A 25820-nucleotide genomic window follows, 5' to 3' on the forward strand; every position below is an offset into this window, starting at 1 on the left:
TATTATTATTACTTCTAAGAGATTTTTAAAACTGTCTATAACCATTGTATTCTACACGCTTTGAAAGCTATATACTAATTATGCGACTTAGGAAAGTTATTGAAACTTCTTGTGACTCAGTTTTGTTGTAGTGGTTGGTTTGTTTGTTTTGGCTTATTTTCCTTATAAAAGGGGGCTAGTAATATCACTCCAGAGAAATATTTCTACCGTTAGAAATGTGGAAAGGGTAAAAGACCATTACTACCACTCTAATAGGTCAAGAGAAATGATCAGACTGAAATGCATGGAGAAATAGATACTAAAAAATGGAAAGAGTATCTAAGATATATAAAATAATATCCAGCGGTCTAACATGCATGTAAGTGGAGTCTCAGGAGGTGAGGAGAGTGAACGAAGCCACAGAAATATTTGAAGAGATAAAGGCTCATAATTTTCCGAAACTGACAAAAGACATCAAACTATACACGAAAAGCTGAGAGAACCCTCAAGAATGTAAAAACAAAACTCCACCTGAGAACTTCATAGTCACACTGCTGGAAACCAGCGATAGAGAAAATCTTGCAAGCAGTCAGGAACAAAAGACAAATTACATAAAGGAGGGGAAAGGATACTTATTATAGACTTTTAATCAGAAAAAGTGAAGCAAAGAGGGTACCAGACTGGCAGCTTTCAAAGGGCAAAAGGTAAAAGAAACTGTCAGAATTCTGTATCCATTTTGCTTCCACTCATCCCCTCAGCCAACAGCAGGTGGTGCCTTTATTGTGCATTCGAGCCCAGGGCTGCGAGATCCTAGCTAAGCTTCTGCTTTACAGATCCAAAGCCCACCAAGACTACTCACTCGTTCAGTGGCACCAAGCTCAGTGAAGAGGAGCATCTTCTGATCAGCACAGCAGTCCTCAGCCTTGACATTCACCCCGGAATCACCTGCAGAGCTTCTAAACATTAGGCACACCCAGGCCCTACACCTGAGATTCTGATTCAATTGTTCTGGGATGTGTCCTTGGCATTTTTTTCCCCTTAATTTAGCAAGAAAATCATAGTGAAAAGCTGGATGGCCTGCAACCTATTGTTTAAGTAGCATTCTTTCCTCTCGTAAGACAGACATAATTTTAAATGCCAACATTATGTTTTATGTTCAATATTGTGTCACAGTTCCCTAACTGTTTTTGAAAGTGGTAGCCAGAACTGTCTTTGCCAAGACTTACTGTCACTGTTGGATGCACCTTGGTGGCACCTGGAGAGTTTTGAAATATTCTGATGCCTGAATCCCCACAGACTCTGATTTCCTTGGACTAGGTAACAGCCTGGACATCTGGCTTTTATAAGCTCCACTGCTCTTGAGATTTTTAGAAGGTCTAAGTTCCTGGTAGGGGACTGAGAAATTCTGGCCCACCGGAAGTTGTCACAGAAAGCCAACAGGAACAGCTGGAATCCGATGGACCCCAGGTTTCTCTGGTCTGCGGATGTTGCCCCCCCATTTGCTCAACCACCACTTTCTTTTCCTGAAAGAGCATCCTTGAGCATCCTCCAGCCCACCGATGTCCCACTGGCTACCTGCTTGCTGCCAAGAGCTGCTCCTTACAGAGACCTCACAGGTATGCCCCTGCTCTCTCATGTCCGGCCACCAAATGGAAACCTCATTACATCAAAGTTGAAGGGGTTGTCAGAAAATGAATGGCTGCTGCTGTCTGGGTGTATTCTCGGCCACTGGTGCAGGCCCATGGGGAGCGTGGAATCCAGAGCCTTGCTGCAAGTCTGTCGGAATACTCAGCGGCTGTCACTGCTCTAGGAAAGACTGCCACCTGATTGCCGAGCTGTGCAGCCTGCCTCCCAGATACTCTCCTGGTTCAGCAGGAAGGTACTTCTCACGGCCTAAATCCTTTGTCTTCAGCATTAGTGTTGCCTCCTTTGCTTAATTAAGCAGCCTCATTACTAGGATCATTCCATTCAGTCATGAGGAGGATTTAATGGGTGCTCAAAATCGAATGCCAAGTTCTACTGATTTCTGTAAATCCAATTTCTGTTCTCTTATACTCCTGCTTCTGGGGCTGACGGCACAGCCACGGTGCTGCTCGCCCTTGTTTTTCCCTTAGTGCCTATTTCTTCTCCTTCAGAACGTTCAGAGTTTCTCAAAGAAGCCTCCCAAAATATGTATTGTGTTTCTAGGGGCAGATTTCCAGAAATGAAATTTTAGAATCACAGGGTTATATAACTTTTGTTTTAGAAGGTATTGCTGGAATGCATCTCCATCATGAAAACTCAGGTGGACAATTTTACCCACGTTCTTCCTATTAATTGCTGTTACCCCTCTTTTAGTTACTTTCTCCATCTGATGGATGTGAAAGGATATCTCTGTGTTACTTTTATTTTTATTGCACTCACTACTAGTTTAATTTGAGAATATTATTTCATACAGTCAGCATGTGGGTTATATATTAATCATTGATGCACACATTTGGCATTTTATTCTGATGAATTTTTTACTGTTAATTTGTAAGAACTCTTTGCATATTATAGATATTACCCCCTGACTGCCATCTTCATTACAGTTGTTTTTTTCCCAGATCAATCTTTTTAATTGAATTTGTTTACAGACCCTTCATTCTTGACTTGATTTCCACCCCAAAGCATTAAGCATTAGTCAAAATGTGTAGGGAATTGCAACTAAATAAATCAGAGTCAAAAGAATTACTGAACAGCTCACTCTTAGCAGCTTCTAGACACAATGGGTAAGGAAATCAGAGAGAAACCAAGGCCATCCTGTGTGGAGACAAGACTATTGGGCAGTTGGTTAGCGGGCAGAGAGAAGTAAAAGTCTCTCTCAAATATCTGAATAACTGTCATGTGGAAGGAGGATCACATTAATTTGCAATGATCACAAGTGATAGAACTACATCAAAGAAGAATTATAAGTAGGCAGAATTGGGCTTAATATAAAGAAGAAATGTCCTAATTGTCATGGTGGCCCCAGAATTAAGTGGTTGCTTGTAATTTAGTGTCCCATGGGATTTCTGGAGATAGTCAACATAGAGAATTTCTAGGAGAAGATTTCATGGACAAATTTCTATCATTCAGAAAAACAAAAACCAATGGAAGTATTTCAAAGAAATCTGTATTTCAAAGATTATCTGTATTGCATACAGATAATTTGGTGATCACAAACCATTGGAAGGACGAGAAAAATTTAAGGCAGGAAGCAGGCATTAGCATTCAGCTTCACAGCTACAATAAAGTAAGCCAGAGAAAAGAAAATATTATAAAGAAAATCATGTGGAAGAGGAAATACATTAATAATAGTTAGTGAATAAAAATCCATATAGTTGAAACCCATGTTACCCAATGGTCAGCTGTACAGTTCACAGACTCCTAACCTCTGAAGTACAGAAGGGAGAAGAACAAACAACATCTAGTGTAGGGTTCAGGCATCAGTTTCAGGGAAAGACAGAGGGGTGTACTTGATGCCGCGTGACCTGCTTAAAATTTCAAGAAGTGGGACTCCACAACCCTCTGCTCATGCCTTCCTGCTGATATTGCTTTTAAAAGACTGCTTTGTAACTACCACCATCATGGCACTCTTGGGTCTTCTCTACTCTGCCTTTGCAGAGTATGAGCAACATTCTACTCTCTCGCTCTTATGCATTCTATGCAAATTATACTGAGGTAGATGTCATTTCACTGAAGGTGACCATCTGTGTGACTGCTAATAAGAACACAAGCCTATTACTTAATTCAGTTAACCTGTATTAGGAGTGCCTTCTGTGACCGTTAGAGTATTTAAGGCCCAAGAGAACCAGATGATCACTGATGGCGTAGGCACAACCATGCACAGCAGTGCTTCTCCTACTGCCGCAGAATCACCACAGGGGCCTCTGGATAGCAGGGAAATGAGGAACAGGGGCCTTCTTCCTTGCATCAATTACATCACCATAAGTGGGTAGGTCTCCCATTTCTATACCTAATTTCAGGACCAATTCTACAAGGTCACATAATAAAGATTGAGGAATAGACTCATAGAAAGGGGAAACATACAAGGGCGGGTCGGCAGTACAAAAATTCATACTATACTCATCAGTCATTATCCCATTGAAAGGCATGTCAGGGCCAGTGAGCAGTCAGGAGGGGCACCTCTCAGACCTCACCTCAAGAAAGATGTGCCACTCAGAGTGCAGTTCCCCAACAGCCTCCCCTGGTGGGACCTCTGGGATCCACAGGAAGGCCACACTCCCCTCCAGCAGCTCTCAGCCTGTGACTGAGCATCCTACAGTTATGAGGGCCTGGCCATTTTTCTCAGTGTCGGTAGGGGGACTCCACTGGGGTCACACTCAGTGCTGGCCCTCTGCATTGGGCCGGCCAAAACCATCTCAGAGCTGCGCTGGGGACATGGGAGCAACCTTTTTGTCCACGTATGTGAGAGATTCCCTGGGGTTCCTGCCTATGAATGAAATTTCTGGATGGAAAGGAATCCCTTCACGTGACTTCCAAAGAAGTGACATTACATGTTGCCCCATTAATTCCAGCATTGCAATTTCAAACCTGTAGTATAGCACAGAGTTAATAAGGACCCAATTATAAAGGAATGGATAGCTTCTAAAGCAAGCTGTCCCTTTAAAAACCAGTCTGCCACCACTACTCAGAAAATATAAATATGACAAACTCTATAAAGATTATTCATCAAGCACATAAGTCAAAGACAACTGAACTTGTGTTCAGTTTGAAAGATGCTGACAGACTCCTGTTAAAAGGAAAACATTCTAAAAAGCAGCCGAAATCGCCAATAATAATGACACTGCATTCTTTTGAGAAGATCATACAAACTACACAGATAACTCCATTTCATCCTGATGCAAACCTCACGGGGTTTTCCTCTTTGTGAGCCTCTACGAGGCTCTTTATTCCACTGGTGAGTACAATGCACCTGCCTGACCTGTCAGGTCCACACTGAGGTCTGAAGTCTTTCCCTCCTGATTCCTGTCCCCTTATCTTCCACGGACATTATCTCCAATAAACTTCTTGCCATTGTAACTGGTCTCCAGTATGCTTTCTGGACGGCCCAGGTGAATACAGCCATGGCCTCCACTGAACACAATGTGCGCTTCGTAGCAACGGAAGCAGCCCTTCCTCTCCTGCTGCCCATTTTCCCATTGCTAGAGTTGGGGGACAGAAAATAAAGAGTGCTGCCTGCCAAGCAGTCTGGATTCAGGGTGTGAAATACACGAGTTGTCTGAGAAATCTGGCTGCTCTGGTACTGAGGGAAATGTGTCTCTTGAGATGTTGGAAGGCCCTGGTCCCATAGGAAGCCAGTCTTAGATGTAGCTTCTTCCGCTAAGTGAAAGGAATTTGGATAGTCGGTGACTAGTTGCCCAGGTAACCAAGGGTAACTCCCAGGGTGATTTAAAGATACTTTGGCTCACTATACAGGGCACAAATGACACTGCTCATTTTCTTCATACATCACGGTGGTCCTTTAGAACAGGAGTTAATTAGACAAACCTGGATTCTATAGCTCTCAATTCCTAATTTGGAACAGAGCTACACATGCATTTCCTGTGCTTAAAAACTTCCAATTAAAAAGCAGTCCCAGCTGGAGACACACTAGCACATGCACACCACTCTCTGCTCCATTCAGTAAACAAGGTTTGCTTGTGAATCACAACAGAAGTCAAGTTTTGCAAGGATTTCTTTACCTCCCTTTCCCCTCCAACATGCACCTCAACGTCCTTCCACCCTCCCGCTATATAACCATTCTCCTTTCTCCCTCTCACTCTATTTGTACCTACTGATGCCAAGATGAAAGAATTAGCACAGTCCCTTGTTTTGAGCAGTTGATTTAGTTCAAGGATCAGAGTGAGGTTCACATACCGTCATACGCATACCTGTTTTAGGTAGGGTGGGAAAAACTGAGACTCAAGTTAAATTGTACTAACCAAAGTTATAGCCTCTTTTCTAGCAAGAGAATCCAGTACTTGGGTATTTAGTTTGGGTACCTCTGCCCCTCCCCCAACGTCTAAGCACACAGCTGCCATCATGAGACAGAGAAACATGATGGCACGTAGGCCAGTGTACGTCACAGGGACAGTCTAAAGTCCTATTTGGCCCACAGTACATAAACGACAGCCAGAGATGTGTATGGTCCAACACTCCCACTTTCAGATGGGGATCCTGAGGTGCTGTGACCTACTCAGAGGAGCACAACTAGTTGTGGCTTATCAGAAACAGGGCCCAGCTCTCAGGCCCCTGATGTGGGGCTCTCTCCTCCATGTCTCGTTGCTCCTCGAACATTTAGTGTTTTTCTGTCTCACTTGCTCCGAATGCTTCTGTGTAATTCTCACCAGGGACAAACATAAACAAAGTGGCCCTTCTTTCCTCTGTACTCACAGCAGGGATGTGGCACAGTCAGCAGACATCGTATGAATGGTCAACAGCATGACAGTTTTCTTTCTACCTGCAGGTCTTTTTCTTATATTTCGACCATACAATCCCTGTAATCCACATGGATTGCTTTCTCCAGAAAGGGAAGAAGCATGATTTATAAAGTTGATGAGGGGCATTGAAATCTTAGGCTTGAATAAACAAGAATTAGGAGTGACATACAATTATTCCTCTCATTGAATCAGTTCCTCTATAGTTATTACATGTGGTTGTTTGAATTATTGGCCCCTTTATATTATCTCATCCTGACTCCTCACCCTTCTCCACATATGGAAGCTCTGTTTTGTCATTTTCGCCAAGCTGCAACCACATTTCCCAGGAAGCTCTTCTCTGTCAGGTCCCAGATTAAGTTTGCCACAAGAAACATTTCTGCACATTTTGGCACAGAGAAGTAGAGCAGCGGCCATTTTTCACATTGTGAAGGGGACTGGGCAGTGTTACAGGCCCTTCAATGGCCCCTGACCTGTAGACATGCAGCTGCAGCAGGCCTAGCGCTCCTCCAGCAACTGCTGGAAATCCTCCTCCGCCTTTTACAGCTTCTGAGCCAGGGGTGTGAGTAGCTTGCTACACGCACACCAGGAAGATACCAGCTTCTCCTGCACGTCACCCATGCCTTCATCTTTGGAGACGGGTGGAGTCCACTGTGGGTTCCAGTTGGTCCTCACTCTCACTCACTTTATATCTTTCTTTCCCTTCTGCTGGCCCTGGTAACCTCAGGCCCAACATCAGACATGAGACAACAGCCTCATACTGACTTCTTCCCCAGCTCCCACAGTTGCATAAGGCCTAGTCCCTATAATAAATCCCTTACTTTATCTCATCATAGCCGTTCTGCCTCTCTAAGCAAACTAAATGATATGCCATTGACCTTGCAGTTACCCTACCTCTACTGACTCAATAAACTTCCTCCTCTCTTGACTTTGGATCTAGCTGGGGGCTTGCCTTGATGTGGCACAAGTAGGGGCTTGCCCTGTGGACTTGCCCTCTTGCAGCTCTGCTAACACCGTGAGAAGGGCTCTGGCCAGCTCCTGATCCCAGGAGGAAAGTGAGGTTGATCGACACACAGCCACTTCAGCCGCTGTAGTCTGAAGCAAAACAGCCCAGCCAACACCAGGTGCCTGGTGCAAAGTAGAACTGTCCATTTCAGCCCAGCCTAGGCCAGCCAAATACCCTCTGACCTGCAAAGGCATGAATCATAATAAGTACACGTGTTATTAAAGCCACGGAGTTGAGAGGTGCTTTGTTACACAGCAATAACTAACCAAGATGCTGTCACAAAACTTTTATGTCAGAAAATGGATTCTAGACATCTCTGACTTTTGCCTAACCATACTGTTATGTGTTTTCAGCAGTAGCCCATTTTTAAAAATCCTATTCTTTCCATTTTGTTTTATAATGTAGTTGTGAAACACACAAATATTGGAGATAGTTTGGGTTTGAATTTTTGCTCAAATACTTACAACTTACATGAGAAATTGCTTATTTAACCTATATAAGCCTCTGTTTCCTCATCTATGGAATGGGGATGTTACATAATTGGTTATCTAATGTGGGAAATTTAAAGTGAGGCAAAGTTCTTAATACAGCAACTATATAGTATGTGCTCCGTAATCATTAGCTCTCAGTGTGTGTGTTCCCTAAGTATACTGTCCCCAAGCATTTTTGTTACTTAATATTGTCATTCACTCGCCATCCACCAAGTGCTGAAGAGCCTTTTAACAATACTGTGTAACAAGCATCCGTAATGCACTCAGGAAATACATAGATGAACACGACTCAGACTGTGCCCTTAACGATTCCTATCACCTTTGCTGTATTTCAGCTACTCCCCAAATAACTACATCGCTTCTGAAAGGCAGTATTTCCATCCTGTGATGGTAACTGACGCTACAGTAGTCAACAAGAAATGCATTTTATGATTCTATAAACCATTTAAGGGGGTGACCAGAAAGATAAAATGTTTAGTAATTTTAGGGAACTGCATGTTCTCTTCAGCTAAATTACCATTCTCATCACTATCATCTTTATTTTATTTCAAGTCTTTCAACTATTATGTAGCATAATTATAGTATTTCCATTCACCTTCATATTTGTGGCTTATATTTTACCAAAATTGTACATTTTTCTTTTTGAGTATATGATCTAAAACACAACCCTAAATTCTCAAGTTATATTTTTATATATACATATCTGGACATTTTTTTTTCTGAAAGGAACCTCATTAGTCTTATTCTTTATAAAATGAGATTAACTCTTTGATGCGCATAAATTTATGTTACTGACCTCATTTTAGGCTAATAATTGCAACATTTATAACATGCTTACTAGCGCATGATATAAATTCACTCATTTATTATAATAACACTACCTAAGGAGGGTTTTTAAAAAAAACTGCCATTTAGTGGATGAGGAAGTGCAGGCAGGGAGACTAAGTGGCCTTCCCAAGGTCACACTGTCTGTCCAGAGCACGGGCAGGATCCAAGCTGACCCCAGATTCCAGGCTCTTCACCCCCAAATGCTACCAACCCTCTCATCTGCTCTCTGAGGCAAGGAGACTATGTATACAGAACATATCGATGCTCCATGCAAATCCCCCCCAACTAAACACTCCTCAGAATGATTGCTTTATTCTTCTGAACCCTTAACCTTGAGTGGTGCTCTCTGTTGTCTTTAAGCATAATTTCCACTTAATAAATGTCCTCTTTTTGTTATAGAAATTTCATTAATTTGAGTATCTCTTGGGCCTGACAGAAATGATTATTGCATTCAGGAAATTGAAGCGAAATGGGTTATCACTATGGAGTCAAGTAGAACAGGGTGGGGGCGGGGGGAACAGGGAAGGCAAAGAGAGATAAGTGCGAAGGGAGGTGGGAAAGGGGAATGAGGAACTGAGGAGTCCTGGTGCGCGCGGGTGTCTCAGTTCCTGCCCTCCCTTCTGTTGTCAAATAACTACCAGAAGGCTCCAGGGGCGAATGCTAAACTGACAATGTGGAGGTCCCACCGGGGACTGCAGATTTCCCCCACAACTGTCCCATCAAGGAAAAATGAAGGAGGGGCAGCAGCCACTGGAAATGGAGGTGAGATGAAGGAATGCGTCCTGCATTTTTTAACTTGAGGCTCCCAGACATTTCCCTTTGCTCTGGTTATTCCTGGGGAGCCAGAGAGAAACAGCAAATGAAAAGCATCCTTCAAACAAGCCCAGGAAGGAAGCCTAGTGGCAGGACTTCAAAGGCCCTGAGTCTTTGAAAGGCCCATTTCTAGCCTCCTGCAGACGGTGTGTTCCTGTGAAGCATGGGAATTATAAGGAATAATTCCTCCTTATTCACAGGGTGACTTTCTGTGAGCCTACTTCCTGACACAGGTCTCTCTCGCTGGCGATGATCATTTCCCTCACTCGGGCCACAAGAATCAGCTTCATTTCCATCCCATCATTTGAAACAATTATTACTTCCGTCCTGGCTTTTTGCCTAACTGTTCCTCCCTAGTGCTCACAATACCTAAATGCTACTGATGCAATGACTTGACTCACAACTACAACTCAAAATTCAAAGATACAAACCCCAATGGTCTCCTAGCTGGCCTCCTCCTATTTCCTCCCTCTCCCTCCCATCCATTATTGGTCCAGCAAACCAAAGTGTCCTTTTGAAAACATAAATAATGTTATGTCACCCATTATCCTTGCTGAAATAGACGTAGGCCAAAATAATCCACATGGCCTATAAACAAAGGTGAGGAAGATCCTTGCCCACCTCTCCACTATTGACTGGCCACCTCCTTGATCTCTATTTTTCCACCACACCCACCTTTCTGTTTCCCCAAGGCACCATGTTACTTCTACCCAAGGACCTTTGTATATGCCCAATGTTAGTCTAGAACTCTGTCCATAACCCCCATTCACGGGTTAATTCTTATGTATCTCTCAGGTCTCTGAGCTAGACAGTGTCCATTTGCCCTCAGATCTACTCTCCACCTCCATCTCCCTATTCTCTGCCCCATGAGACTAATCTATATGGACTATATTAATGGTCTCTTTTGCCCTCTGGCCTCTGGAAGAACATTGAAGGGAGAAAAGAGAGTGAAGTCAGGGCATTTATTTTCCTGCATCTCAGTTTGCAAAGGTCAACTCTTTGCAATGGTCAAGGGTACAGTATTAGTCAGCAATTGCTATGTGACAACCAAAAATCTCAGCAGCATCCAATAATAAGGATCCATTTCTCAAGTATCTTCTTTTTTTTTTGTGTGTGGAGATGGCGGCACTGCTGATTTAGGCTTCTGTAATGATAGTTCTTAATATTCTGGAATTCGTGATTTGGCATCTTGAAAGCATGGGCCAGTAGCTAACGCTGTCTACACCCATCCCATCCCTGTGATTTTTGCATATTGCACAGACATCGTATTACAAACCCTCTAATCACAAACCCCAACATATTTTCATTCTCATTACCCAATACAGTACCTGGCATATTGGAAATTCCTCAATAAATGGATAAAATGGGAAGCCTGCATTAGATGTAATCTAGAGACCCAATATAAACAGTGGAACAATCAGAGGGGCTGTTCTATTCTTCAGATGGAAGAACTCTGAAATGGCATTGTTTTCCTCAGAAGGCAGAGGTGACTGTGAATGACGCTCTATAAAAGTGTCAATTTCTTGCCGAAAGTAGCCAACTGCATGTGTACAAAACAGCCCTAACACTACCAAAGTCTGACCCAAGAAGCGGTTACCAAGTCTTCAAAGATATCTAGAATGCTTTGTGATGCTCAACAGATTCTAACCAACTCACTGAGAAGTGCAATGAAATAAAACGGAGACGTCCAATTAGCTGGCATTCCTTGGCTTGTAGCCACACCGCTCCAGTTTTTACTTGAATTGCCACATTGCCTTTTCCTCTTCCATGGTGAAATCTCCCTCCACCTCCCCCTTACAAGGGCATTTTGATTATGTGTAAGGCCCACCTGATAATCCATAATCATCTTCCACTTCAAAATCCTTCACTTAATCACACTAATTTGGCAAAGCCCCTTTTGGTATAAAGTGACATTCATAGGCTTCGGGGATTGGAATGGTGACACTCTGGAGTAAAGTGGAGGAAAGGAAGGCATTAGTGAGCCTACCACAGGCTCAGGTTACAGCAGTGCTGGAGTAATAAACCCGCTCTTGAAAAATATGAGAATCATCAGAAACGATAGTCTTCTTACTCCCAAACGTCACTATATTTCACATACCATTCATTTATGTGAGGAGGAGAAAGAGGAAGCAGAAAAAGAGAGAAAGGAGAAAACAATTACAGAGCCCTCATAAATAAATAAGTGAACTGTTAGTGACCGTGTCTGGTATTTAGATGTTTTGCTCAGGTGGAACCACAAACTAGAGTTTATTTCTCTCTCTAGTGGAGTCACTGTCATAAACGTGTGCAGGCACATGATTGCATACCTGGACAGCACACACACACAGAGCTTCCAAGAAGGAACTCTGCTTTTCTTTTTATTCTAGGGGGCACAGCTCTCCCCACCACCCCCCTATTAAAAGGTAGAACTCAACCACGTCAAGTCACCCTTTTCTTTCTCTCTAAAGAGACGCCACATCATTGGTCTCTAAAGAGACGCTACCCACCACTGCCCATCTGCTTCAATGACAAATCTACAGGGACAGTCAGCCCAAGTCCGTCACACAGCTATCTCCATTTAGCCATAACATAATGAGAGGAAGGAGAGAGCACACAGTCTCCCATTTGGAACTTTTCAAACACTTTGAAACAGCTCCTTGGGACAAGGTGAACCAAAAGAAACTTTACGGCACACAGAGGCATTATAAAACAAAAGCAGGAAGGAAATTGTGCAGTATGTGTAGTAAAAAGGCCATGCAGATGCCTTTCTGTGTCCAGAGAGTAACAGAAATGATGTACTCAGAAGAAAAGCATAACTTGCAACTAATAAAACAAGATTTTGTGTAGATAGAAGAATTTCATTGTATGCATAGTTAACATACGTGGCTACAGATTTAAGGAGAGAACATTAGAGACAACAAAATTATCATCATAGTCTGGGAAATCCCACCATCCTAGGTCATAAATGAATATGTCCTAGGATGAAGTCCCACTAAGCAGACCCAGAGACAAGAACTGGATGCATGTAGCATATGAAGTGATCCCACGAAGCACTGGAAGGGGAGTGGGAAGTAGGAAAACAGAGAAAATAAATGCATTGACGAGCAGGATATTCCTGACAGCAAATGGGTCTCAGTCCTTCAAGTTTCCTCTGGGAGATTGGGCAAAGACATCACGAGACATGAAGTAGTTGGAGTATTTTCCCCGACACTCATCCATAGTTGGTAGAGGGCCACCCCGAGGGTAATGAAATCTTCTAGCCTCCCCAATACAGGCTGAGCTTGCTCCAGCCATCAGAGAAAGCCCACAGGCTAGGAGTTGCAGATAACTGTAGAAAAAGTGATCCTGTACACAAAAAAGGAGGTGCCAGAATTATGAATTGTGAGGGGACTGGCCGTGGCCACCCCACAGTTAGTGAGAGACAAAAAATGTCAATCTACTGTGACCTCAGTCTCTCTTCATGTGTGGCTCTTATCACATGAATGGCACAGCACGCTGAGTGTCAACCTAATATTTCAGGTACATATTTTCCATAAATGCAGAAATACCCACTTTACCTGCTGCTCAACCAAAGAAACAGCTAACTGTCCCAACACTTGGCATTTGGTGAGACCTTTCATACTCAAACCTTTAAGAAAGCTTCGGTTGCTTCAGCCTCCCTCCTCCAAGGAACTTGGTGAAAGGAAGGAGAAAGCCTGATCACAGGTAGTGGATGACAGGAAATGCTGCTGTTTTACTGTCATTGTTTCAAACAGATCGGTAAAAGAGATCTGAGGCGTTGCTTCTGTTATTCTGCGGACCAACAGAAAGAGCATCATTTTCAATGCAAAAAGCGGGGACGGATGGGGTTGGGGGAGGGAATGGTAGGGGGGAAATGGAGATAACTGTACCTGAACAACAATTTAAAAAAAGGTGGAACAAAATAAAAAATATATAATTTTAAAATCTCAGAACTAATAATATAACTAGCTATATAACACTTGATACTTCATCTTTTTTTTTTTTCATTCCTATCATAACCCTTTCCTTCTATGGTTGTTTACCTTATTATGGAACTTCATAAGCCTGAATCTATCCAAGGCTAACATAGCTCTGGCATAATGTAGGCACTCAATGCATTGTGACTCTTGCTTTCCAAATTGGATTTGCTGGATAAACTAACATCATCAACATGTTGTCTCATGTCTTAAAAGTCAGAGCAAATCTGGTTTAGGTACCAGACATACTGCCTTCAAAATGTTCCCAAGATGGAACCAGTACTGTAACTTCCCTTGTGCTAAGAAACACTTCGTATGTCTGGGACTGGACTCTGGGTTTCAAGGTTGTCTCAAGTCAGGAAACAGCTGAAAGCAGGACTGCTTCTCATCTGCCACGAATAACATATGCTAAAGGCACCTGATGTGAAACTAGCCAGGCAAAGCAGATCTACTGAACAGTCTGAACTTGACTGGACACAAGTGCAAAATTATTTTTTTTCTCAGCCTTTCCCTTTGACCATTATCTCGATTAAATCTCCTTTCCTACTGCTAATCATGTGCAGACTTTACACTTTTCAATTGTTCAGTCATTTAAAAAGTCCAACTACTTTAAATCTAGAACTACATAATCAATTTAGGGAGAAAAAAAAAGTAGGAGATAGAATCATAAAGGAAGGGCAGTTGCAATAAAACTATCTTGTGCTCCAGCCCTCTTCCCAGCCTCTGAGGTTTTTTTGTCTGGCACTGAAAGGGATCTTGGTGGAGGAGGAAACAGGAAGAGATTCAGATCAGTGTGGCTGACACGAGCGAGGGTGGGTCCTTCCTGCCTGAATGAAGCCTGTGATAATGGTTCGGGGCTGAACGCTGAGCCATCCTACTTCCCTTCTGCCCAATCCGCCTCAAAATCCAAAATCTGGATTTCAATCGCCTGCCACGCCTCTCTACTTGGGTGTTTCATAAAAACCTAGATAAATAGAAAACTAAATCCTCTCATGCTGATTTTCCATTTTTGTCACCCTGTCACTGTTTCGCTAGTTACATAAGCTAGAAACCACAGGATCATTTTTTTTTCTTACCTATTCTAAGTCCCTTTCACATTGCTAACACCTAATAGCTTCTTGCTACCAGGGGAGTTTTATCTGGCCAATATTCCTTGACGAATAGCAGGAAAACAATTCAGCCATACTCATGGTCAACTCCTATCTTCCCATCACATCAAAGGTCGAAGTGCTGTGGCGGCCCTCTCCCTCCATCCTGCAATCTCTAGTTCTCTTTTTCTGCCTCCTCAAAAGAACACAAGACAGCAAAAGCAACAAATGTGCTACAGACAGACATCCAAGTGCACATCACAGTCACAGAGCACCCTGTGGGCGACAGAACACACACAGCCTCCCTACTGGGCCAGTGACTCACGACTTCAATAATTCTCCCTCGCCCTGTTCCAGTTTCCCACTATTATACCATTAGTGAGAAAACATAAGTAGAAAGGATGGCTGGGAACATGGTTCAGGGCAGAAAAACAATTTAGGTAGGTTGCCATTTTAATTTTCACTTTTAAAATTTGCATTTAGTAAAAGTCAATTTTTTGGACAATACATACTTCTGTGAGTTCTGACAAATGCCTAGCGTTGCATAACCATCGCCACAATCAAGGCCCAGAACAGCTTCATCACCCACACATACTGCATCTCCCCTTTCTGCCCAGGCCCGCCCCTCACTGAGACCTGGGCGACTGTTATTTGCTCTCTGAGTCTGTGGTTTGATCTCTTCTAGAATGTCATATAAATGAGATTCTACACGGCCTTTTGCAGGCTTTTTACATTAAGCATAACACAGCAGGTCCTTGAATAACGTTTTGTTCAAAGTCCTTTCGTTATAACACTGATAAGATGACACAGGAATTTAACTCTACTGCCATCAGTTAGCCTTCGGTAAAACTGGTTGTGTGATAAGTAGGTTTGCTGCTGTTCCAAAAACCTATTAACGACAGGATGTTAACTGAGGACTTACTGTACATTTAGGATTCATCCACCTTGTTGCTTCTATCAATAGTGTGTTCCCTTCCACTGCCGAGCAGGACTCCATTGTTATCATTAAAATGTGGTTTGTTTTCCAGTTTGGGCAATTATGAGTAAAACTTCTACAATCATTCACACATAGGTTTGGGGGGGGGCATAGCTAATATATGATGAGGCAAGTATAATTTAACTTACAGTCAAACTGCTCTCTGGAGGGGCTCCACCACTTATCCCTAGGAGAAATGTGTAGGAATTCCATTGGTCCAGCATCCTTAACAGCACTTGATACTTGATGCAGTCAGTCCTTTGTCTTTAATTTTAGAGATTCAGATAAGTGTATGGTGATATCTCATTGTGATTTTAATGATCATTTCTTTCATGACAAGTGACATGAAATGTGTTCTCATGTGTACTATGGTCTGAAAGTTTGTCCCCAAACTTTCCCCGAAGATGAAGACATTAGGAGGTGAGAGCTTTGAGAGGTGCTTAATGGGATTAATGCTTTTATAAAGAGGTTCCCCTCCAGGAGGTGAGGACACAGCAAGAAGGTGCTGAGTATGAACCAGGAAGCGGGCCTTTGGGAAAATACGACTGTGCTGGTCCTTTAATCTTGGACTTTCTGGCCTCCAGAACTAAGGAGAAAGATAAATAAATAAATATCTGTTGTTTATAAGCTGCCCAGCATGTGGTGTTTTGTTACAGCAGCCTGAACAGACTAAGACTTGGCCAAACATGTATCTTCTTTGGTGGAATACCTAACTGAATTGCACGCACATTTTAAATCTGGGTTGTCTTCCAGGCTGTGGCTTTTCATTCTCTTAACAGTGTTTTTTATAGGGAAAAATATTTTAACTCTTAGGAAGTCCAGCTTGTCTTTTTTCCTCTTACAGATTGTGATTTGGTAGTATAGCTGAGACCTTTTGGCCTAAGTTAAAACCACAGAGATTTTCTCCTGTATTATTTTTCTCTAAAAGTTTCATGGTTTTACATTTTCTATTTAGGTCAGTTTACATTTAGGTCTATGATCCACTTCATTTTAATTTTTGTATAAGGCACGAGTCTCTAGTCTGACGTTCTGTTTGCATATGGATGTCCACTTGGTCCAGCATCATTTGTTGAAAGGCCACCTTTTCTTCATTAAATTATCTTTTCGCCTTTGGAAAAGCCAGTTGGCTATATTTGTGTGAGTGGATTTTATTTTTGGACCCTCTTTTTATTCCACTGACCTGTGCATCTGGGTTTCCTCTGATACCACCTTCTCTTCATTACCATGACTTTATAATGTGTGTTGAAACCAGGTGCTATGGTTCCTCCAACTTTCTTCTTTTTTTTCAAAATTTTTGTAGCTGTTCTAGTTCTTTTTTTTTGCTTTACCGTATAAATTTTAAAATTTACTCTGGCTACATCTCTTTGAATTATTTGTTGTGCAGTTGTTCTGGGGATTAAAATATACATGAAACATTTTTCACAGTCAATTTGGTATTAGTATTTTACACCTTCTATAAAACAGAGAATCCTCACACAGACATAGGTCACCTGACCCTCCTTTTACGTGATAGTTGTCACAGGTACATCGGCATGTGGAAAATCAACCAGATAATGTTATAGTATTTGCTTTCAACGGTGTCTTAAGGAGAGAAAAAAATAGTCTATCACATATCCCTGGATTTTACTATTTTTGTTACTCTTTTTTTATTCTGGAAGTTCCCAGTTTTCCTCTGTACCATCACCTTTTCGTCTGAAGAGCTTCCTCCAGCATTTCTATGAAGTCTGCTGGCAACACAGTCTTTATTTTTCCTTTATGTGGAAACACCTTTCTTTTATCTCCACTTTAAAGGACACTGTCACTGGGTGTGTAATTAGAGTTGACAGTCCTTCCTTCATCACTTTAAAGGTGTTTCACCACCTTCTCTCCTCCATGGTTTCTGATGAAACATCCACAGTCCTTCAAACAGTGTGGGTAGTTGGAGTTTTTTTCTGATTTGGGGCTACCTACCCTTCTCATATATAAGTGTACCGTACATTTGTGTCTTTCATTCAATTCAGGAAGTTGTCAGACAGAATTTCTTCAAGTTTTTATCCCATGTTCTAGTACTTCAGTAACATGAATGGTAGACCATGTGATGGTGTTGCCCCACAGCAGCCTGAGGCCCTGATCATTTTTAAAAACCTTTTATCTCGGTTATCTAAATTTGATCACTTGTATTTTTTTGTCTTTAGGTTCATTGTCTCTTTCATCTCTCATCTCCACTCTTACTAATCTCATCTAGCCAATTTTTTTTTATTTATCTTTAGAGGGGAAGGGAAGGAGAGAAAGAGAGAAATATCAATGTACGGTTGCCTCTCGTGTGTCCCCTGCTGGGAACTGGCCTGCAACCCAGGCATGTGCCCTGACCCGGAATCCAACAGCGATCCTCTGGTTGGCAGGCCCACGCTCAATCCACTGAGCTACACCAGCCAGGGCCCAATTTTTTATTCTAAATACTTTATTTCTAATTTCTCAACTCTATATTTGGTTCTTTTTTTAGTTTCTTATTTGTGCTGAGATCTTTTACTTTCCATTCATTTCAGGAGACTTGTCCTCATTAAGCTTGTCTTTACCTCATTAAGCATGGTTATAATAAGCTTTAAAGTATGACTGATAACCCTAACTTCCAAATAATTTCATGTTTTCACATTCAATTTTTTTTTATTTGGCAAATCTTTCTGGCTCTTCTTTGTTGAATAATTTTGGATTAGCTCATCTCTCTCTGGACATTTTGAATGTTATCTTGAGAGACTATGGGCCTTACCAGTATCTTTAGGAGACTGTTGGCAGGAAAGTATTACTCTTTTTGAGCAATCACCTCGGTCAAGTATAGTCCACAGGTGCAGTCTCATCTTCTGTGGATGGTGGTGTCAATATCAGCCGAGTTTCCAAAGCCTTCATTGTATTGTTTGGGTCTGACTCACTCTTATATCACTTAGGAATTGATCTGGGACTTGGGCAGGGATTTATATTGTTTTCCAGTTTTCAAATCCTCTGCCATCTGGGCAGGGGCATCTGTTCCACCCATGTACTTCTTGAGAATGAACCTAGGACTAATGTCAGTTCACACACAGAATTAGGATATTCCCTTTTCCAGCACTTTCCTGGCAGGAATCTCCCATAGTCTTCATCCCCAAGGGGCCCCTTTTGAGCCAGGAAAACATGCTTCATTTCTTACATTGCATAATTTATGAGTAATTAGATACCAAAAGAGGAAACATTTGTAGTGGCTTCTGTGGGTAATGTGGGAGACTACTCTGAACGCTGATGAGCTTTGGCTTAATGGTAGAGCGCTTGCTAAGAAAGTTGAAAACTAATGGTGCTTGTAACATTAAGTCCAATATTAATGAAAGGCCAGTAGATTTTCTCCAGATTCCCTAGGCACCAATAAACTTTCCAGAAATGAATATGCATAACAGTGACCTAGCTGACATCTATTCAATGTGAAGGGAAAGGAAAAAATGCAAGATCACAGTGTTATTAAGTACTTTTAAAAAATAAAATTAAAACCAGTAGTTAGTTAAGAAGACAATACAGAAAATGTATACGTCCACATACAGTCTTTGGAGGATTTTTTGGAGGATTTTTATATTAGGAGAAAAAGCAGAAACAACCTAAAAGTTTAATTTTAGGAAAATATTTAATTATGGTGTATCCACTCAAAAGATTAATGTGCAGCCAATAAAAAATAACGCTTAAAAGAGGTTTCACTGGCATAGCAAAGTCTATGTTTTCTAATATAAAGTGAAAAGATATGTACGTGTGTATACATATAATACATTCCCACACATACATATATGATACACACATGTATGGGTGTTTGCCACAAACGTGCTTTACAAAACCTACTCTGGGGAATAATTGGCAGCTGAACTTGTCCGTTCTGCTGAGGTGTTACAAAACACAAAAGTTAAGTGTAGATAGCCAAGGACAAATTATGAAATGAGTCACTGAAGCTCTTAGTGAATAACTGAGATTGACTATCATGGAATAAATAGCAACCTAGAATCAGTGAAATCTCCTAGAGTGAGCAATGTCTGTGGGATCACATTGCCCAGTGGCTCTGAGAGCTCAAGAAAACAGACGAGAGGGCTGGGTAATTCCATTTTACACCAGGGAGAGCAATTTAACTGTGTGCCCGATTAGCGCTGAGCATACTGCTCAAACCCAACGCAGAAAATCATAGTGATATTTGAGCCCTGGAGAGATATCCCTTTCCCTGTCTTCACTGTAAAATGACAAGCGAGAGGAAACGTGGGGAAGGAAATAGGATAAAAAAGTGGTACTAAAATTAGGTTGGAACATGTCCACCAAGATGCGAACAAATCAACAAGTGGTAATGTATTCATAGAATGGATTGCTACTTAGCAATAAAAAGAACAAACTACTGATACGCACAGCAATGTGGATGAGCCCCAAGCACATTATGATGAGCAAAAGGAGCCAGACATAAAAGACTATCTAGAGTGTGGCCCCCAAGTTAACATATGATGACAGGAAGTCAATCATTGGTTCCCTGAAACAGGGGCAGGGGGAGTTGACTGCGAAGGATCACAAGAAAACGTGCTGGTGTAATGGAAACGCTGTATGTTTCCATTGAGGTGGTGGTTTCATCAGTTGTAGAGGAGGCACATTTTTACCTTTACCTTCTCGGGGCTTTTTGCCTGGACCTGAGAATTAAACTGAGATCGGAGGTATTCGCAGGAGAAAAGCACACACATTTGTATGTTTTCCATGACACAGAAGCCCTCATAAGAAAAAAGACCCCCACAAGGGCAGAACCTGTAGGCTTTTCTGGTAGGCTGAGCAGAGGGCAATGGTGGAAAAATAACAAAACTATGTGGGGAGGCTAAAGAAAAAAAGATAATTTTAATACCGACTGCACAGAATTCCCTAGGTCTCAACTGCTTGTCCTTGGTGATAAGAGTGTTACTTTCCTCTGGTACAGGAAAAACATCTTTCACATGGAAATTTCATCTCCTGCTTTTAAGGAAAGGAAAGATGATCAATTTTTCTTGCATTTGCTATTGTTTGTGTGCCTTTAATTCAAAATTGTCCTTATGTCAAAGCATGTTGGAAGCGGCATATTTCACCACGCTTTAGTGTGTGTGAATATTTGTCAAAATTCACTGCATTACTTATTTGAAGCAGGTGCATTTCATTCTATGTACACTAATACCTCATTAAAATGTATTAGAGGTTTTTAAATAGACTGGTAGCACAAAACCCAAGAACAGTTCTCACAGATTAAATAGATAGAATTAGGATGTTCTCTTAAAGAGTATTTTATTTGTAAGCATTTCCATCCCGTGAAGATCCGAGTGAAGTTGCTTAAGATGGCTGCTCTTGACCCTGATTGCACATCAAGACTATCTGGACATCTTTTTAAAATTCTGATGTAATTGTCCTGGGGCAAAGCCTGGGCATGGAAATTTCCCAAGGCTCCCAAAGTGATTCCAGCGTGTGGCCAGGGTGGAAGAGCACTGCAGTCCTCGGATTCCCCTTCTCCGGCCCAGGTTCCTCTGGCACAGAGGACAGGGCGCTGTGCTGAGCGTCTTACCCTCCAGGTGTCCCAAGTGTTTCCTCAAGTCAGGGAGGCCCTTAACCTCAAACCTCAGGGTCGGATGAGGCGGAGTCCTGGGCATCCTACCCCAGTAGAAGGTTCTGACAGGAAAAAAAATCATTCTAACATGTTCATCTGAATCATGAAATTAATTAGCTCGACTCAGGTGGTCCTGAAAAGCAGTCATTTCAACTCTGTTATTTGAAGGCTAGCAAATTCATTGGTTCATCCTTCCACAGAAGGCTTATTAGGTGATTAGGTCCAGAGAAATCATGTATTTTATCTCCTCGAAATGAGGGAGAAGGGTGAAGTATATCAAGACAAATAGCCCTGCCTGGCGTAGCTCAGTGGATTGAGCACGGGCCTGTGAACCAAAGGATCGAGGTTTGATTCCCACTCAGGGCACATGCCTGGGTTGCAGACCAGTTCCCAGCATGGGACTCACGAGAGGCAAGCATACATTGATATTTCTCTACCTCTCTCCTTCCCTTCCCCTCTAAAGATAAATAAATAAAATCTTTAAAAAAAAAAAAGACAGATGTAAAGATGCAAAACTCCAGAGTCTTTTGCTGGCCCTCTAAATGAAGGGAGGAGCTATTACACACTGAGAACTGCTGGTTGCCAAACACTTTTATACATATTAACTGGTTCAGTCCACACTGAATGTCCTGTACCAGGGGTATGATTTTGCCACTTGGTGATACAGCTGCTGAGGCTCAGAGAAGTCACTTACTCTGCCCAAGGTCTCACAGTAGGTGGCAGAGCCATGTCCTGAGAATTCACTTTCTCTAAAACCTGTGTGTGCTCTTGCCACTCTAATCAATTTCCACTTGAAAACTGATTATAATAGAAGTAGCAGTGATGATAATAAGAGTTTTATATGGGCTAGAATCAGATCTAAGATAATATCTTTTTCTAGACCTACAATTATACTTAGATACAGGTTTATAAAAGGCCACTTAATCTTCAGGACAACTCTAAGAGGTAGATACAATTATTAACCTTATTGAATATGCTACAACTGAAATACAAAGAGGTTAAACAATATTTTAAGGACACAAAGCTACCGAAGATAGGAGTTATTTAATGATAATTCCCTCCTAAAAAGCGCTCTGTCTCACAATGTCAGCCAGAAGAAAGATAAGAGAATTCTGCTAACCTTGCTTTCACTGTCAATATTTAATACAACTATGATTTTAAAATACTGCTCTTTCCTTCAAATTCTGCCAACTTGTAATACAGTCCATTTCGACTTGAGCAATTATGGTGTATGGGAAAGGGCTCGTTATGGCAAACTCTGATTTGCAAGATCAATGTGAATATTATTACCTATCATTTTGAGAATCATAGATTAGCATGTTGGAAAAATACTTCTGACAGCTCCTGCCGCAAGAAAGCAGCGCATTGCGTCCGACATGGTGAAAAGGGGCTGAAGAAAGCGGGGCTGAGAGCGAGGACTGTCAGCTGGAATTGACTGTGGGAAAACGGCACCTGCCTCCTTGATCAAATTCACTGCCAAGTAGCAGCCCACACACCAGGGCTTCACATTTCATCGACACAAGCGAGTTCAGACCTCGATAATCCCTGCAGGGTGAATGCAGGCGTGGGAGGGTGAACTGGGTGCCTCGAACAGCATCAGCACAGCCGTCGGCTGGGTTTTCACAGAGGAACTTTCCTTCCTAAGTGTGCAATGGTGGGTGGGAGAGAACTGCAGAATATCCACCAGACTGGTAGCATTTTCACGTGAATGCGTTTATGTGCATATAGAGTCAGGGTACTGTTTCATATAAGCAGGAATTATTCCCATATCAGACAGATGGTTTAAATGACAGCTAAGGAAGTTTACCAATTTAAACTTTTGTTGGTATTAACAAACCATTTGGAACCAAAGTTAAGAGTCACCCACATTTGTTTCGTTGTTACGCACTTACTTTCAAATCCAAACCCGGACTCCATTTCAGCCTGAGGGTGTGGCCTCAGGGCCCCGCCCCTCCCTGCCCCATTCCCTGGTCACCGCCCCCAGCTGGGCTGGGTATCTTCAGGAAAGTCCAGCAGCACAGGTGACTCTCGCCCTCACCCTGTCCCCTAACTAGCAGTGCCAGCAGGCAAGATCTGGCAGGGGACACCCCTCTGTGCCAACAGAGCCCGTCTGGGACCCCACCACCACCACCACCACCCACCGCTGTCACACCCCCAGAGGGATTCTACACTTCTGGAGTCCACCCACTTCTCTAGGTGGAATTCATCTGTAGAGTGCTTTTTCCCATCGAAACACAGACCAAATGTAAGTCCCGTTTCTCTCATCTCTGCTTTCATCCTCACTTTCTCAAATTCCACATTTTCTGACTCTCAATAACATCATGGGGAGATTCCCGGAGTATTTAGTCAACTTTCATTATTGAAACTGGTCAGGACCAGTTTTAATTTCAATCTTGTGAGCACTTCAATGCTCTCCGCTGACACCACGCCCAGCAGGCTCGTGGCTGAAGGCAGAGGGTACATTTGTTGGGGGGGGGGGTGCTTAACACACCCCACTCCCTGCCTCCTGGTTCCACATCTTCTGAGGCTGAACAGAAAAAGGCAGGGGGAGAACAAACGTTATCATTTCCCTGGTCACGGAGAGCCACCTCGTCTTGTTGGCCACGGCTGCCTCTCTGGCCTTCACCTTCTGGCCCACAAGACCTCAAGACACTGGCTCAGACCTCCAAGGGCTCCTAAGCACAGAGGCAGGTCTGCCACAGAGCCGCGAGGTTCCTCCCTACCCCTAGTTTTCTGAAGTAGGATTCCAGCTCTATCTCCCCCCTTCAGCCCCAAGGTTTTTGCCCAGGTGCCCTCCCATGACCTCCGGTGTTAGGACCCCCTCTGCTCGAAAGCATCCCTCTGGGTAATGTATCAGAAGGGCAGCATAAACTCAGCCACCTTGTACAGCATCCCCTTAGCCCATGGGTTCGTCTTTGCAAAAAAAATGGAAAAGCTGCAGTCAGCTCCCCTGCCCCGCTCCCTCTGCCTCCTGACTCTGTCCCTCTGCTCAGTGCGCACAGGGCTAATCAGCAGGGCTACTGCCCAAGCAGATATTCAACCTGAGAAGAAAAAGGCCCTTTTTTTGGCAGAGCAGATACCTACACAGATACCAACTGTTCTCAAGAACTCCACAAGTTCCTTGCTTCAGGTTGAAAAACAAGACCCTTCTTCTCTCCTCTGGGAGGGTGGGGGGCGACCTCTCACTCCCCTCAATGATCTCTCCACAATGCTGACAACGTCCTTCTTCCTCCTCCAGTCTTCTCATTATAGAGACACGAGGGGCAGTGGAGTGGGGCTACTAACAGGTGGGGACAGAGAGGCTTCCGTACATTCTGGTAAGTCCTGGGTTGGAAGTGTTGAACCTCCCATTAAAATGACATTTCAGACAAAGGACGAATTATTTTTAGTACAAGCATGTCCTCAGTATTGTATGGGACATTCTTATGTAATAAATAATTTTTAGTATAAGTATGTCCTGTGCAGTATTTAGGATATACTCACCCTAAAAGTTACTGGTTACCTGAAATTGAAATGGAACTGAATGGTCTGTACCTTTATTTGCTGATTCTGGCAGACCTAGCTGGGTCCCACGTCAGCTCTGCTCACAATGTGGGTTACCCTGTTTCCGGTTTTTGTCCATAGGCAACATTCTGGGACGAATAAAAAGATGCTATCAGCAACCTCTCACACGTGGTTTTATTTCCAATTTTCCTTCTTCATGGCTGCAGAGCCACTCTGTCCCCTCTTGGCTGTGCTCCATTGTGTCCCCAAAGTCCCGCACAGATGCCTTGAGACTCTGCCCTGCACCGGGGGAGGGCCAGGCCCACCATCCTCCTCAGGAATTGCACGGCTGCTCTGCCCGTGAACACGTCCAGGCTGACAGACCCTCCAGCGCTTCCAGGAGATGCAAAGCTACTGGTTTTGCTCCTTGGATTCTGTAAAGGAAGAAAAACTTCCTTCTACTCTCCTAGGTTGTGTGGCTGGGCCTGAGAATTAAAGGGACATGAGACTAACAAGAGAAAAGCATACAAATTGATTTAATGTTTTTACAGGTACAGGGGCCTCTTCAGAAAGAGAGTAAAGACTTGAATGAGCCATTAGGCCCAAAAGCTTGTAATATCTTTTAATTCAAAGAATGATAAATGAGGGGATGCAATAAGATAATCAGTGTCTTGGGCTGTGGGCAATAAATTGTAGGACAGTGACTAGGATATATTTGTAGAAAATTAATGGAGGATAGGGTTATTTTAGTAGGTTTGCTTGCGCAGGTTCATGTCAGCCTCTTCCCAAGGGGTAAGAACGTTCTTTTCTTCCTGGGGTAGGCAGGGCACCTTTCTCATGGGAAATTTTGGGACCTGCTTTTAGGTACAAAGGGAGAGGTCAGAGGGTCCTTCCTTCATCCGCTGTCTCTCAAGTGCCGTTAGTTTAAAATGCTCAATATTCCAAACAGGCATATTTTGGGGTGCCGTGATCTGATCCTCTTCAGTTTACATAAAGCCTTGGAAATCTTCCACCCCTTACATGGACATTCGCAACCACGTTATGAGTGTTCTGCCTACACAAGGTTGATTTCTCCAGCTCCCGTGGGCCATATAAAAGCCTGATTAACCAAGAGCAATCTGACAGTAGGCCCTAAAGAAGGCCCAGAGCAGGAGTTTGGCTGCCATCACTACGCAG

This window comes from Artibeus jamaicensis, unplaced genomic scaffold, assembly GCF_021234435.1.
Source record: "Artibeus jamaicensis isolate MK-2021 breed Jamaican fruit bat unplaced genomic scaffold, CSHL_Jam_final contig_519, whole genome shotgun sequence".
NCBI lineage: Eukaryota > Metazoa > Chordata > Mammalia > Chiroptera > Phyllostomidae > Artibeus > Artibeus jamaicensis.